The following is a 13,516-nucleotide window of genomic DNA, read 5'->3' on the forward strand; positions in this document are numbered from 1 at the left end:
GAACTATTTAGCCATTCTAAGTATTAGAATTAAACTTTTGAACTACACAAAATACAACACCTCTTCAATTAAAATTATTTCAAGACAAATGTATTTTAAAAATGTTTTGTGAAATAAATGGCTCTCAAAGTAATTTTTAAAGCTACATTTGTTTATCATTGTTGCTGAGGAATTTGTGTTGTTGGGCATACTCAGTTTGCCTCCTTTCCTTTTTGAAATTCCGTGTTCCTACTAATGTTTTGGTAGGCAGTGGCAAAATACTCTATAGAGAGTATTATCCAGTTTGGGGGGGAGTAGTTCATTAGCTTAGTTGAATACAGTTACCTTTTTTTGCAAATATTAAGAGAAAAGCATAAATATAAAATAAAAGTTTGGAATTCTTTGTCCTACAAACTCTTCATAGGTACCCTCTTCATTTCTTAATATTTTAATACATTTTTTCTTTCAATAATTTTTCTTCATTATTTGGTGTAATGTAGTCTCAACATTTTCTAGTGTACTAGCTGTGTATTCAGGTTCTGCTCCTTTCACATTTGCCAGTAAAAATATTTTTTGTGGTTGAGATTTCACCTTCAAAATAATGCTCGAATGCTTTGTTCTGTGTCTCCAGGGTTGCCATTTAGAGGCAGGCAGTGGGAAACCACCTCTGAATATTTCTTGCCTTGAAAACCCTATGGGGTTGCCATAAGTCAGCTGTGATTTGATGGTGCTTTCACCAGCATCAGTGACATGTTTAGGGATGTTAGTGAAACATGGCAATGTATTGAAAAGACTCCCCTGGGGTACTTTCTCCATCAAAGTGGATGCTGGTTCCAGCATTCGATTACGACACTGTGACATTGGGAGGGATCTTAGAGTACATTTGCTTGAGTCAGCAAAAAGCCTTGGGCTATCCATGCTCTTTTGAGAGGTCCGATAGTACTTTTTATATTATTAGGAAGTGTAAAGGAAGTATCTGAAATAGCCCATTGGAAAAGTAATGATCTGAAGCAGTGCGCTGTGTTAGCAACAACAAAACTTGACTTTTTTTCTGCAATAAATAAATCGATTTCTCTGTGCTGCTTGTTTGGATTACTCTCTTCAGAAGATAGCATAGTTCTGATTTGCTAGTGAAAGACTACCTAGTTATCCTTTTAAGTGAATCAAATATCTCATATAGTCAGGGAGATCCTGTATTCAAATTAATCTAGGATCTCCAATGTACAGGTTCAGTCATAAATTTATCTTCATTGTCAAGGAAGGGCAGTAAGGATGGAGGAAACAACCCCTGAACTCATTCCCAAGGAACATAGTATCATCATCTGTAGAATATCAGAGCTGTGGACTAGATGGACCTTTTGTCTGAGGCAGCAAGGCAATTTATACGTTTGTTCTTCTCTCTGTTGTACAAACACAAAACAATAATTTGCATTCCATAATGTGTGGACAGTTTAGATGTCTTTATCATTTTGGAGATCATGGTTAGTTTGCTGCCAGTGACAGCTGACTGTAGGAGTAGTGGTAGGGCTTTGTTTGTGTTTTGAAGCCATGACACTGTACCCTGGGAGTGGTACCACTGAGCAAGCTGGCGTTGCTGCATTTAAATTTAACTAACTTGAGTTGTTACAAGTCAGGATTCCTAGATAAGGTCTCACTAGTGAAAATCCTGTTTATGGCCCTCTTTCTGGCCAGATTTAGTATGGTGACCAATATTTGGATTTCACGAAGTTTTGTCAGATCATGGTTTAGCATCTGAATGCAGCCAATGAGTCTACGGAGTACAATAGTTTTAAGTGGCATATTGTATGGCTTGTTGGGTGACTGTTTGACTTCATTGGAAGAAGTTGGGGGATTGTATGACTTCGTTGGGGGAAATTTCTTGTGAAACCTTTAATTGAAAATGTCAGTACAATAAACTCAAACACTGAATATAATCTCAGTTTCTAAAATCGGAATGCTTACATTTGAGAAGACTTTTTTCTCACAGGCATAGCTGAAATAAAAACAGAACAGTTTATTTTTAAATCAGGTTTCATTCAAAGCAATAGGAGAATGAACTATGTGAGTTTGTAGGCTACAGTTACTTCCTTTAGACTATCATTTGAATGTAATGAATTCTTTCTAGTAAATTTTGTTTCATAGATAGTGGCTTGCAGCGATAATCTATATAACTACAAAAATAATTTTGTTTTCTTCTGCTGTCAGATACACTGTAGTCTATTTATGATTTGCTGTGCTCATGAGTGAATAGCATATTCCACATCAAATGATTGATTACTATTTCATGATTTGTACTTATGATAAGGGAACTTGACTATTTTCATTTATTTTCATCATGACTTTTAAAGGAAGAGTCATCAACAATAGTTCTTTCTGTTTTATTACCTGTATAATTTATAAGGTAAAACAAAAATAGCTAATACGTTTGTATCAACAGTTTGGGACTTGCTGAAATGTCTCCTGTATAGGGATGGGCATGAATAAGGTTCTTTGTGGTTCATGAGGTCACCCAATCCCCAAACCTCCCTGTTTACTGAACCACCTGTGTTTGTGAGGTTCAGTATCTCCTTTCTGCTGCTGGTGGCAGCTCTCTGAGGCAGCAGAATGGAATTGGGGGGGGGGGGGGGCGGAGATCTTGCAAAAGCATTTAAAGGAAATGTTTGCTTTAAATGGTTTTTGCAAGTGGGTGCTGTAAGCAAGTGAAGTCCAAGTGGCTGGACTCACTTGCATGCAACACGTTCTTTCAAAAGCCACTTAGAGGGAATGCTTGGAAGTGGGGGGGGGGGGGGAGATGGAATGAAAGGGACATAGATGCAAACAATTTCAGTGATCCCTCTTGTCCCCCCCCCTTCCCAACATGAATCCTATGAACCTCACAGAAATCATGTGTAGCGTCTTGGGAAGGTTGTGGATAGTGATGGGCATGAACTTCTGGTTTGCATACTAAAAAACTGGCAGTGTTCATGATGAGATTAGGTTCAAAATGAGATTTGTGTCCATCCCTACTCCTGTATCTCAGTTGAGGCACACATTTAGTTTTCAGGTTTTGAAGATAAGCCAAAGGACATGCTCCTTCAGCTCAAATTTTTACTGGGATAGCATTGTCTTTAAATCTTTTGTTTTTCCTGTTTCATTTTGCATCAAGTATAAATTAGCAATTCCATACTGCAATTTTCCTGTCATTTTTTCCATTAAAAGTACAAAAAAGCATATTATATTGAGAAGACCCTAAAAACTGGATTTAGTGACCTCAAAAAACAATGATTTTTAGGCTAATAGGATGAGGTAGATGTTACATTTCATCTTGAAATACATTGTTCTTTCCAGCTTTCATGGGCTTCAGCTGACTGTATCAAGAAGTTATTGGATCCAACATTACTCCTGAAGAAGTTAATGCAGCTTCAAAAATGCTCTTTATCAGTTTAGTTCAGCCTGGAACATGTCTCTGTACTTTGTCAGCCAGTCTGGCCATCTGGATCCATGTCATGGTAACATGGTAGCCAAATTGCCCTCTGGTGAGGTATGGGGAATTTATAAAGGTGGGCAAAGTTGGCAAAATGTGTGAGGTCAATATCCTATGTATACAGGAGGCAGTTTACCCAGGAAACCCTGAAATAACGAGGAGATGGATGCTGAACTAAAATGGTTTTTATTAGAAAAATAGATCAAGCATACAGGAAATAAATCACACTAGCAAACATACAGTCCTAGGAATAAATAGCAGGAAAATTGGATAGAGAAACACATAGGGTCAAAACACAGACATGGTAAATACTTTACCAGTCTTGAAAAATCCAGGAGCGTGGACTGATATCAATGATGATAAGGAAAGGGGGAAACAAGAAATGAGCAACATAACTCGCCAATAAAAGGGCCCAATACTGATCAGGTATTTGGGGGTAGCTCAAGCAGCAAGCTAGGGATACCACAAGAGACACGCTGGAATGCTCAAAACCCAGCCTTATTATAGCCAAATTCATATCCTCGGGCACTGTCCGGTGACACCTGACATCATTACATGTGACCACTGACATCACCTAAGGGGGAGGCTCCCAGGAGTTTGGAAAAAGGATTATTGGGCCATGATGTGTTTACGTATTGAAAACTTTGCTAAAACAAAGAAATATAATGGAATAACCTAGTGTCAAATCACTATATTTTGTAACACCAGAGCCAAACACAATGGGGAAGTGACTGAAAAACAGTCCTTCTGGCTGGAGAGGTATTGTGTGAACTATTGCCTTGGCTGTCTGGCAGAATGATTCTTTTATCCATGTGTGAGGATACCACTTCTATTTGTTGGCTTCTCCATTTGCATCTCCCTGACACATCCAGAGTACGTGGGGCTCTCGTCTCACCCTCATGGCGCTGGGCAAGAACCAGAGTTGTTGTTTTAGGACATCACAGAAACGTGGCTTCTGGGAGAGCTGCTTTCTAGCACTGTCTTCAGATGACAGGAGTGCAGTTTTCAATTTGTGGGGCTGGCAGATTTCAGGGAAGCCCGACCTGGAGAACTTCTTGGTGTGAGAAGCTCAAACAATCATCCCAGTAGCTGGGTCAGACAGGGGAACTGTCTGGAAGCTGGGTTTCAGTCACTGTACCATAGTTCACATTGGGCTGGTGTTTAAACCCAAATGCTCTGTATCCAACAAAGCTGAATGTCCATATAAGCAGGTTGGTTTGTGCTTTTTGGTAATGTAAGTCCATAGTAACTAAGAGTCCTGTTCATCTAGCACTAAGACCAGTGTGAGTGGGAGAAGGGGTCCAGAGCGTTTGTTCATTCGTTTGATTTTAATATGGTCAATGATCAGCACAAATTAAAAAAATAGCAAAAGCTAAAAACAAAGCTAAAATATTTACAAAATATTCAAGTATTGCAAGATAACAGTAGGAAATAAGATATATAAAATAGCAAATAAAATTTAGCTTCAGAACATAATATATCTTCGCGAACTTTACATGCAGTTGAAAAGAACCTTCCACAAGGACTTGTAATCTGTGGGTTCACATCCATAAGAAACTTCCTAGTGATCTCAAAATCAGAAAGACTTGAATAGCCATGACTAATTAATCTCTCCTATATCTCCTGGTAAAATTGGCATGAGAGGAGAGGAGAACATGTTCAACAGTTTCAATGGTCCCTGCTCATTCTTAGGGATCTTTCTATATTTCCCCTCTAAAACTGGAAAAGGCTCTACGATAAGAGATACGCTGCTGGCGCTACAATGAATCTAGAATTATCTGGTGGCAGAAAACTTGGCACTTCACTGAGATTTTATTGCCATTTGGTATCGAGAACCCTCTGCCTAATGATGACTTTTGCCTGGTCTAAACCTATATCTAGAAGAGAATGTGGCTCATCAATTTATGGTGGACTGCTGTTAACCAAGAAGATCGAAAGCCATCCTGAAGGACTAATGATGGCAATCCTTGGGGGCAATAATTTAATTTGAGCCAAAAATTAATGGAGGCTAGGCTAGCCCTGGCTTCTCTTTTAATCAAGCCAGATTCCAAGCACAAGCTTGCATTGGAAACACATCTGGGGAGTCATAAAAGCACCCTTATAAACTTAGATTGCACTAATTCCAAGGAAGCGAAGCATGAGGATGATGAGCCTAATATTGTCCCATATAAGAGCTGGGCTAGGGTTTTAGCCTGGTATAGCTTGAGTGCAGCAGGAACAGAGCTAACAAACATCAAGACTAGACTCCTGTAGTGCACTCTACTTGGGTTGCCCTTCAGAGTCAACTTGAAGACAGTGGATGCAGAATGCTGCAACTTGATCATTATTAGGAGCTAGGTGGAACATACACATTACTCCCATTCTGGAGTTACTCTATTGGCTGCACATCATTTACCAGGCTGCATTCCACGTGTTGGCTATCACATATAAAACCCTTCATGGCCTTGGACCAGAACTGCCTCACTCTATGATCTGCCATGGCAGCTTCACACATCTGAGCAGCGTCTTTTGCAGATGCCAATCAACAACCATCTGTACATGCATATTTTGTCTTGTGACCCCCACCTTTTGGAATGGCTTGCCTAACGAGATCAGGAAGATTCCCACTCTTGTGTCATTTTTCAAACTATTCAAAATTGAATTATTAAGGGCATTTTGACAAAGACAACAGGGCTTTATTATAATATAATTGATTCAGAAAAAAATATTTAATCAAGGGGAAGAGCCAGTTTGGTGTAGTGGTTAAGTGCGTGGACTCTTACCTGGGAAAGCCAGGTTTGATTCCCCACTCCTCCACTTGCACCTGCTGAGATGGCCTTGGGTCAGCCATAGTTTTCATAGAAGCTGTCCTTGAAAGGGCAGCTGCTGTAAAAACACTCTCAGCCCCACCTACCTCACAGGGTGTTTGTTGTTGTGGTGGTGGGGGGAAGGTAGAGGAGATTGTGACCACTCTGAGACTCTAAGATTCAGAGTATAGGGCAGGATATAAATCCAAAATCATCATCTTCTACTACTGTTTATTGTGCATACTATCTGTTGCTGTATGTTTCATCCTGTTTATGCAAATATCCTATTAAGTAATTTCCTGAATCATTTAGTATGCCATGTTAATATTTAAGGTTTGTTTCAGCTTTGTTCCATATTTTTACTTTGTTTAATTTCTATATCTTAATCCTATTACATTGCTTATTGGATGTCCTATCCTTCTGACTGTACTGATTTACACTGGTAATCCATCATGAGTTTGGCTACTTAGTGATTTGCTTTTGAGTTTTCTAAAATGTCTGTGGCACTACTAGTAATTGTTCTGGGGTTAGTTTAACCTGATTTTCCTGTATGTGTCATAGGATTAAATAGGGATTAGAATTAAAAAAAGGGGTTTAGTTAAATGAGAATATGGTATATGTTAGAGGAAACAGTTTGGTGTAGTGGTTAAGTATGCAGACTCTTATCTGGGAAAACTGGGTTTGATTCCCCACTCCTCCACTTGCAGTGGCTGGAATGGTCTTGGGTCAGCCATAGCTCTTCTAGGAGTTGTCCTTGAAAGGGCAGCTGCTGCAAGAGCTCTCTCAGCCCCACCTACCTCACAGGGTGTCTGTTGTGAGGGGGGGAAGGTAAAGGAGATTGTAACTGCTCTGAGACTCTTAAGATTCAAAGTATAGGGTGGCATATAAATCCAATATCATCATCTTCTTTAATACAGAGTTGAGGACTGCTGGCCAGAAACTAGGCATAGGCTAGGAAAGAACAACTCAAGTTTTGTTCTTGGCATTAAGGTAGAAAGAGCTTTAAACTGCAATGAACAAATTGATTCAGACTCCAAGAACAAATTGATTCAGACTCCAAACTGGGTGTTAAGAACAATGAGAATTTTGAAAAGAAATGTTGATATAAGCTAGGATGTAGCAATAGCAAATTTATGGATTGCAGAATAAAGTTAAATAATTCTATACTAATGAAATGGACTAAAATCATAATTAGTTAAAAAAAAAGACTGTCAAAAAAGCTTTTGCCATGTTCTAGAAAATAGCATTCTGTTTAAGAAGGCTTGAGAACCAATGGGGTCAATTTGTTCCAAACTTCAGAAAACACATGGAGAATGTGAATAACATGTAGAGAAGGAATCATGGGAGACAGTGGCTGTTTCTACACTTGACAGAAAATCCTCTCTTGGTGTGCATTTAAAATGTTCGTCTACATTGCCTACTGCCCTCACTTCTGTCTTGCTTTGCATTATCTTAAGGCATCTACACTCATTTTCTTGAATTGACACCGAAAGCAATTTCACCCCAGAGTTGCTCCTCACTTTACAAGAATACTTTTGAACAGGAGTTGTCTGCAGGCAGATTCAATACTCCTAAAATCAGAACCAACCCTGAGTGTAGAAACAGGCTGGCAGCAGAAGCAGCCCCAGCTCCCCCTGCAGTTAAAGGGCCGCACAAGCGACTTCTCCACCGCCTCGCTCAGAAGTCAGGGGGCTGTGCCCCCACAGTCCCCCTTATAGCTATGGGCCTGTGTCACACCAAGAAGAAAATAATAGAACAGTAATATTGAGTGAAGGGATCTTAGGGTGGCTGAGAGTTATTTCTTAAGTAATGTCATATGCTTGTGGGGAAATAATAAAATATCACCATGAAAAATATACATTAGAGACACCTGAAGGAAGAAAGAAGACTCTGCATGTAACAATGATATTAAGAAAGTGAATGCATAGCAAATGAAATTGTTGTATAAATATAAATACACTGACACTGAGCATGCTCAATAGCAACCAGTAGATCCCATAAAATCAGGTATGGGATCAGGTATTGTGTTTGAGACTTTCGGGAGAAATGTGTATATTTTATAATGTTCTTTTTTTAAAGTACTTCCCAAACATAGAATTTCATATTCAATAAATTATTAACATATCCTTCAATACTAAAAGAGCCAGTATAAAGCAACATTTAGCTAATCTCTGCCTTGAGAAAGGAAAGGGCATTTTGGTTTTTAATTTGCCCCATTTATGATGGTGGTGAATGAACTTAGAAGCAACAAACTTAAACAAACAAGCAAAAGGCCTAATGCAAAGTACTGGGTTGGACATTAAGTGACCCATACATGGCTTAATGTTTGTGAGACTAAAAAGGTCTTGCATTGTTCCATGCATCCTCTGTTTGGATTTCTCAAGAAATATGCATTTTCTAATTTGGGAGCAAAAGCAAAAATGAAAAAAAAATGTGGATCAATGTGTGATAACTGACTATGTTCTGAAAGTTAAGTGATGAGAACTTATAAGAATATCAGCTTATACAAATAAATGTGAAAATAAAAGTGGAGCAAAATTACCACAAGTACACTCTTCCTTAAAATCATGAGTCAGATTGTTGGTGGTCCCAGCATTTATCTCTGTTTGGGCTAGTTCTTTGCTGATAAGTTATGTCCCCCATCTTGGTTTAGTCTAGGGGTGTGCATTTGGGTCTACCTGAACTGAAAATATACCCAATAACACCTTATCAGTATTTTGAGGGATATTTTGGCATCCCAGATGTATCCAGGATTTTTCAGGAGAACTGAAAAAAATCCACCCCCAAATCCTAGATATAGTTTGGAATTACCAGCTACCTCAAACAACAGCTGAGGGGCTGAGCAGATTACTCCTGCTGCTCAGCTGCTTTGGAGCTTTGTTCTGCAGTCCCTTTAAACTGGAGGGGGGTGTTTAAAGGGACTGCAGAATACATCTTGCAAAACAGCCGAGGGGGAGGAATCCTCCCAGCTCAACTGGGGCTGTTTGACTGAATTGCTGAAGAGACCCCCAGTGGAGCCTGTGGGGAGAGCTCTGCCTGCAGAGTGGCTGCTCAGCCAGCTCTATTGGGCATGCTGGATTAAACTGGGCTGTCCAGTAGAGCTCCAGCCCAGCCTGTGATGCAAGTTCTCCCCATAGGACTGGCTCATGGTAGGTTCTGTTAGGCAGTCCAGTTTAAACCTGGCAACTCAGCAGAGTCCCAGCTGAGCCTGTGGGGAGATTTCTCCCTACAGGATTAGCTCCCTTGTGAATTCTTCTGGGTGGTCTGGTTTAAAGGGACTGCTCCAAAGAGCCCTAGTTGAGCTATCTTTCAACTGTTTTTTTATGGTTTTGCTGTTGCTTTTTAAGCCCGTGTATTTTTTACTTAGAATCATAGAGTTGGAAGGGACCTCCAGGGTCATCTAGTCCAACCCCCTGCACAATGCAGGGAACCCTCAAATACCTACCCCAGATTCACAGAATCTTCATTGCTGTCAGATGGCCATCTAGCCTCTGTTTAAAAACCCCCAAGGAAGGAAAGCTCACCATCTCCCGATGAAGCCTGTCCCACTGAGGAATTGCTCTAACGGTCAGGAAGTTCTTCCTAATGTTGAGCCGGAAACTCTTTTGATTTAATTTCAACCCATTGGTTCTGGTCCTATCTTCTGGGGCCACAGAAAACAATTCCACACCATCCTCTATATGACAGCCCTTCAAGTACTTGAAGATGGTGATCATATTACCTCTCAGCCATTTCCTCTCCAAGCTAAACATCCCCAGCTCCTTCAACCTTTCCTCATAGGACTTGGTCTCCAGACTCCTCACCATCTTCGTCGCCCTCGTCTGGACCCGTTCCAGCTTGTCTATATCCTTCTTAAAATGTGGTGCCCAAAACTGAGCACAGTACTCCAGGTGAGGTCTTACCAGAGCAGAGTAAAGCGATCTGGACACGTGATCTGGACCCTACACTTCTGTTGATACAGCCCCAGATTGCATTTGCCATTTTAGCCACCGCATCACACTGTTGACTCATGTTCAGCGTATGATCCACTAAGACCCCTAGATCCTTTTTGCACATACTACTGCTAAGACAAATCTCCCCCATCCTATAATATGGGATTTTTCAAGACTAGCTTTGTTTGTGTAACCAGGAATCTTATCCAGCAGTGGGGAAATAATCTCCAAGTAAGCCTTCTTATAATATGGGCAACTAAAGAGCATGTGCTCTATAGACTTGACCTTCCTTAATGGGTATGTACACAAACCTTCTAGATAGGGATATATAATGGAACTTTGGCAAAGTAAACAATATTCTAAAATTGTTTACTTCCAAAGAAGTCAAATAGGCTGCCAGCTTGACAGTATTTTTGACATTTGACTCCACAATAAGGTTAGATATGCTGGAGATGTCAGATTGGTGTTCGGTTCTTTGTTTAATTAACCTATTTGCTTGTTCAGTTCCACAAGATAAAAGTACTTGAGGAGAGAAACCAATTCTGTTGTTATGGCTTTAAACAGCCTTAAGGAAACTATATTGGAAGTTATCTTGAGATATCAAAGGGCTTGGGGGCTGAGATGACATGTAGATGGATAGGATACATGCTCTGGCTCCAACTCTTATAATACCTGTCTTGAGGTCTTATCTAGGCATTGGATACACATCTGGGGACTTGTGAAACAGCTCTTAAAAACTTTGTACTCTTTCTTGGGGTCAAAAACATGAAATAGGCAGTCATAGGAATTTTTCCTGTAGCATTTGTGCTTGAGTTTTGGCTTTACAACAACAACAACAAATTTTATTTGTATCCCGCCCTCCCCGCCGGAGCAGGCTCAGGGCGGCTAACAACATGGTTCAGAGTTAAATTATACAAGTAAATAAAACTACATTAAACATTATCAGCATTTAGTTAAAATCTGGTTAAGCTTTAAAATTAAATTAGTTAATTTTTAAAAGTGCTAGTGCTATGTTTGCTTTTTCTGATGGCGGTTTCCTTCGCTTTATATAATTTAAGGGCTGCAGGAACATAGTCCCCCACCCCTGCCCCATGAAGTCAAAGAAATTTTGCTATGGAGTTTGGTGATTTTTCTCCTTGATCAGTGACATACTTGCTATGATTAACTCTAGAGCCCAAAGCCTGTAGAACTACACCAAGATATTTGAAACGATTGATTTGGTCAATCTGATGGCTGTTAATCACCCAAGTCCCAGGTTTTAGGGTGCTCTCAAAAGCTACAATTTTTATGATAACTCATTGTAAGGAGTTCATTATCTCAAAACATGGTGAGTTTCCTAAGAGTTCTCCTCGGACCAACAGGAGTTCTAGAGAGTATCATTGTATCATCAGCATATAATAATACCGATGTATGCCGATTTGCAAGCTTGGGAGGATAAAATTCAGAGGGTTTAAGCCATTTAGCTACTTATTTATATAAAAGATAAACAGCACAGGTGCTAAAAGATATCCTTGCCTGACACCTCTATAGGTTTTTATATGATTAGTAAGATGTTTGTATCTATTGCGTCTCTTAAGAAAGTTTGATCATGTAGAGACCAAATTATGAACAGGAGTCTGTCTATAGTTGAATTCAAGAGCTTATTCCATTGCTGGGGCTTAGACACTGAGTCAAATGCAGATTTAAGATTGACAAAAGTGGCATAGAGTGAAGTTGCACTCCTTGCTGAATATTTCCTGATAAGGTGCTGTAGAATGAGGCAGTGGTCAAGCGTAGATCTAAAACCCACCTGCTCAGCTGCCAGGATGTTTTCTTGCTCTAACTAATTTTAACATTAATCTAAAAGGTGTCTTGTGTAGAGTTTATTTATGATGTTCAGCAGACTAATTGGCCAATAGTTGGATGAATCTCCCTTCTTTTATTTTTTATAAAAGAAAACTACTATAACCATATCCCAAGACTTGGGAATATGGCCCGAATAATTAATGTATGTAAAGAGAGCAGCTAAAAAGGAAGCCTGCCAGTCCTTATTTGCTTTCAGGAGTTCTGGTGGAATACCATCAGATCCTGGGGCTTTAGCGTTCTTCAGCTGGCCAGTATGAGATTCAGTACCAGCAAGGGAGTTTGAGCATTGTCTTTGTGCATCTCTCTAAAAAAGGAAAGCCATCCATCCATTCCAGTGGAATGCAAGAAGTTATTGGAAATTTAGCTCCAGTGACTCTCTGCCTGTAACTAACTTCTAAAAAAGAGGTGTATTTTTTATCTTTTGCTGCCTTAATGAGATCTCCCCAGACTTCTCTGGAATATTCTTTCTGCATTGTAGAAACAGTTTATATTATTTTTTCTTTTTCTTTTTGATCAACAGTTGGGAAAGAACATATTGTTTAACCTCATCAGCAGTCAAATATTGCTGGTAGATCCTATTCAAAGCATTTTTTTTTTTTTTTTTGCTGTAGCACAACTTTGATTGACCCATGGTTTGGAAGGGTTATAAGTTTTAGTAGACTTATCTGTATGGGAGTAGAAAAGAAAAGGATTTATTTTTGTATGAAATTTTCATATATATCTATGGGGTCTTAAACAGTCAAAGGAGTTCCTGATGATTGACAAGGATTTAACAAATTTCCAGAGGTTAGGATCTCTTTTAGGCGCTGAGCTAATTTGGGGGACCATCTTACACAGCAGCCAAACTGTTCTGTAGGTTGTACAAGAGTAGAATATAGGGATGTCAAATGGGGGTCATTGAAATCTGGATGAAACTATAGAAACAAAGGAATGTGGTCCCCCTCCAAATATGGAAGCACCTGAAATTTCTCCACCAAAGAAAACAGGGCTCTACAGACTAATATATAATCAATTGTGCTAGACTTGGATCCTGCCATGAATGTAAATTCACCTGGAGTATCATTTTCAATAGAGCAATTTAAGATTAAAAAAAATCTTAATCTAAAAGCAAATTTAGACAGGCCCCAACATAATTTAATTGTTGGTCTTTAAATATCCTCTCCTGACCAAAGATCTCTAGATCTCATTATTCAATAGGATACCTATTTGGTGAAGAATAAAATAGCATATGTTAACATTCTGCTACATTTGAAACATATTGTTGGTATGATGCTGGCTGCAAAAGAATTGCCATATTATGGCATGAATTATTTAAACAATAAACTTATCAAGGTTTAGCACTGTGAATATTCTGCTGTGAAACATAGGAATAATTAATTAATAACTAAAATAGTATAGTGCTTAAATTATAGCTAGTTGTCTGTTATCTGAATGACCTATCAGAGAAAGGTTCTAATTGGAAATAATAGTTCTGTTTTCATATGCAGAAATATTATTTTGGGAGCTCTCCA

At 39.2% G+C, this 13,516-nt stretch overlaps 1 protein-coding gene across 1 annotated transcript in view; it reads left to right on the top strand.

Moving 5' to 3' along the window:
- UTRN (utrophin) overlaps positions 1 to 13,516 on the top strand; it is a 640,548-nt gene that overhangs the window by 277,769 nt on the left and 349,263 nt on the right. The gene's annotated exons all lie outside the window — the stretch shown is intronic.

Source organism: Heteronotia binoei, chromosome 1, assembly GCF_032191835.1.
Source record: "Heteronotia binoei isolate CCM8104 ecotype False Entrance Well chromosome 1, APGP_CSIRO_Hbin_v1, whole genome shotgun sequence".
NCBI classification, from domain to species: domain Eukaryota; kingdom Metazoa; phylum Chordata; class Lepidosauria; order Squamata; family Gekkonidae; genus Heteronotia; species Heteronotia binoei.